This window comes from Triticum aestivum, chromosome 5B (genome assembly GCF_018294505.1).
Source record: "Triticum aestivum cultivar Chinese Spring chromosome 5B, IWGSC CS RefSeq v2.1, whole genome shotgun sequence".
NCBI lineage: Eukaryota > Viridiplantae > Streptophyta > Magnoliopsida > Poales > Poaceae > Triticum > Triticum aestivum.
Window position 1 is genome coordinate 657,823,046 of NC_057807.1, and position 3,816 is coordinate 657,826,861.

Consider the following 3,816-nt stretch of genomic DNA (forward strand, 5'->3'; position numbering starts at 1 on the left):
CGACCAGGTTCCCCTTGCACCCCTTTGAATTCGATGAACTTTTTTTAAATTCGATAAACTTTTTTGAAATTCTATCAACTTTTTCAAATTGGATGAACCTTTTTCCAATTTTCATGAACTTTTTTTCAAAATCAACGAGCTTCTTTTCAAAGTCGATGATCTTTTTTCAATTTGATGAAGTTTTTTCAAATCGATGAACTTTTTTCAATTTAGATGAACTTTTTCTAAGTTGATGAACTTTTTTCAAAATCAACAAACTTTTTTCAAAATCAGTGAACTGTTTTTTTCAAATTTGATGAACTTTTTTTATTCAAAATCGATGAACTTTTTTAAGTTGGTGAATTTTTTGTTCAAAATCGGTGAACTATTTTCAAAACCAATGAACTTTTTCCAAAATTGTGAATTTTTTTCGAAATTTCATGAACTTTATCCTAAATTTTGTGAACTTTTTAGAAATTTGTGAAGTTCTCTCAAATTCATTTTTTTTGTTTGTACGAACCTTTTCAATTTTATGAACTTCTTTGAAATTCACATTTTTTAAATTGTGCATTCATTTTTCTTTTTTCATTTCATTTCATCATAAAATAATAAGCATATAGGCTGTAGGGATGAAAACGGAGCGGAAACGGACGAAACTGAGTGCTATCATATTTGTTTTCACATTTCTTTGCAGAAGCGGAAACGAATACAGAAACCCCGAAAATGAATACGGAAACAAATACTACCGAAAACGGACACGGAGCGAATGCAAAGCAGATACGGAAACAGATATAGGCATTGATCGAAACTTAAAAACCCCTTGAATCATAGAGAAATACACACAAAAACAAACAAATTTAATGAGTTGTTAACATGGCTACAAAATAATATCATTATGTTAGCAACTTAGCGTAGTATTGTAGTAGTACTAGACAATTGTGTATAGGGTCAAGCTGAGTACATGTGTGGTAGTAGGAGTTGCGCCTTAGATCAATTCTACTAATTGTGTCATTGTGTTCTCTTTGATAGTTGGGCTACAAAACAGCTATAGGTCTATAGTAAAAACAGAAATTCCATATTCACGGAAACGGAAAGTTCCATTTCCATGCATGTTTCACCGGAAAACATCATTTCATTTTTGTTTCCGTTTCCGCATAAAAAATTTCATTTCCACTTTCATTTTGCAAATTTCCGTTTCCTTTTCATATTTTTCTCTTCGTTTCCATTTTTCCTCCGGAAAGACGGAAAGTTTCCACTCCATTTTCATCCCTTATAGGCTGTGTATATAGTAAGGATATTTGCCCTCCAATTGAACAGTATAGGGGAGGTTGGCTTAGTGGCTGGGTTCCAATGTTACCTCATGGGCGGTCAGAGATTGAATCCTCGCCCTACCAGGAGCTCCCTGGGTGAGAGGTTGTTGAATCATAAACGATTGGCCGGCCCGTTTAGTTGGGTTGGGAATTCGTGAGTTTTCTGGGCTCACTATGCATCCATTGCCGAGCGAACGGGACAACGTTTTTCTTCTTTCTTTTACTTCGTGATGATCATTCACATTTGAAATGCTCTGACTACTGGTCAACGAATTTGATGCATTGGCAATAATTTTGATTTTTTGAACTTACACGCTTACAACTATATGTCGCCCATCAGAGAATAAAAAACTATACATCGCTAAATGAAGGCACACTGGAAGGGCGAGGGAACTCGTGTGCCGTTGCACCCTTAACAGTATACGGCCTTATTAGCAAACTTGAACTAACAAAATCTATTAAAAAACTAAGCTCTCTATATTTTGAGCCTCCTGCTGTGTCAAGGAACGACTGTGCGCGCGCGCGGGGGGGGGGGGGGGGGGGGGGGGCGGGGTATTGGCCCCACTTGTAAGACTGTCTGTTGCTAGGTTGATCGTTTTTTTTTTTGGTTTTGAGAAAATGTTGTCTAGTTTTATTTTTCTTATTTTTTGTGTGTCTAACATTTTTAATAGTTTTTCTTTTGGGCTTTCTAGCATTTCCCTTTTCTGGTTGTTTTTTTGGCTTTCGCTCTTTCCCTTATTTTCTATTTACTTTTTACATTTTAATTCGTGAATATATAGTTAAATAATTGAAAATTTAAAAATTATGAATTTTCTTATAATTCACGAATATTTTATTTTGAATTGATGATTCGAATGTTGACAAACATTATTGAGGTCTGTTAACCTATAAAATTTGCTGATATTTTCCTGTTCGTGAATGTTTTACAAATTCATTATTTAAAAAAATCATGTCTTTTAAATTGCAATCTTTTAAACTTAATAATTTTTAAAATGCGTAAATTTATTTGACTTAATGAACTTATTGAAATAAAAAAATACGAGAGCTAACCTTTTCTAATCAAGCAGTGGAGCGAGCAAAATGAGCGAACCTACATTCTAAAATATGTCTATACACATCAGTATGTAGTTCATATTAGAATTTAGGAACAGAGGGAGTACTAGTAAACTATACACGATTGATCAGTTAGCTTGATTGATACGATGCCTTATTCTGGTGGAAGATGATTCATTTTCATAAATTTTTCTCAGAAACAAAAAATGATTCGTAAATGTTTTTTTGAGTCTATAAAAATGATTCGTAATGGTAACGGCCTGAAACGTGGGGTGCCATTTGTGTAGTACTTTGGGCCGGTGAGCAGCCGGTGCCGCTTGGGCCTTTTATGCAGGAACCTGGTTGCTTTATTAACCGCGCTGGATGGGTACGGTTTGCCTGCCTGTTTGAGACACCGGACACGACACGAGAGACCTTCCTTCCCTCAAAAAAGAAAAAAAGGACACGAGAGACCTTCCTTCCTCCTTTGTTCCTCTTACCAACGACCGGCTGTGCTAGGGTTCCTGATCCCCCCGACGAATTCTCCAGCTCTGCTACACCACCCCGCTCCACATCCCTCCACCAGAATTAGGTGAGAACTTCAAGAAACCCAAGTCGTCCGGGTATCGTTTTTTCACATCTGATTTCAGTAATTATTTCAGTTATCTTAGCATTTGAGATTTCTCTAGTTTCGGAATACTATCAAGGTTTCTCTGGTACTATGACATTTACGATTTTAGGTTGATTTGCCGTATGACTTGATTTATGCTTTTCATCTTTAATCAATTCAGTTTCTCTTTTCCTGAACTTAACATCCCTGTTAATATGTACTGCATAGGATGCCTCGAGTCGGAGACCCAGAAGCATCCTCGTTCTTAAGGCTCTTGGCGGAGTTCGGTTACCTTTCCTCCATCATCCTGGAACGATGGATTAATTTGAAGAATGTGTCTATCGGGCGGCCTTTCTTAATATACAACACTGTATGGTTGGTTCTTGACAAAATAGACTCGTCCTATGCACGGCCCTGGACAATTTTTTAATATTCCATCCTTTTAGGTTTACAAGGCACCCCAACCCGATGGGTGCCATGTTGAGTGGTGAAGGGATTCTGTGAAAAGAAACAACCCTCGGAACTGTAGTTTTGTGAAAAATTATACCAATGAGAGTGAGTAATTCTGTAAAACACATGTTTAAAAGTGTGCTTTTATGAGACGTTATTTCAAATTAAGATCTGCTTTCTGTTATGTCAATCAAAGTGTCTCCTTGTGAAATTTTATGTCATTTAAGGGTATGGTTATGTATCATTAAAAAGTGTGTGCATTTATAGATTTGATAAAAGGACTGCAGTGTCAAATAATTTGCATATGCAGGTTTTAAACAGGGGAGCTGGTATTGTTATCTCTCCAGCCAGTTGGCCACCCCCTTGTATGTTGCTCCCAGAATTCTTTCATTTGATTGAACGATGCAGCAGCAATCCTTGCAATTTGAGAATGTG

General features: G+C 36.6%; 1 long non-coding RNA gene across 1 annotated transcript; it reads left to right on the forward strand.

Moving 5' to 3' along the window:
• The first annotated feature begins 2,731 nt into the window (after positions 1–2,731).
• On the forward strand, positions 2,732–3,592 carry LOC123117453 (uncharacterized). Its single transcript, XR_006457381.1, has 3 exons — positions 2,732–2,913; positions 3,160–3,301; positions 3,378–3,592. It is a non-coding gene; the product is annotated as an uncharacterized lncRNA (long non-coding RNA).
• The last annotated feature ends 224 nt before the right edge of the window (positions 3,593–3,816 follow it).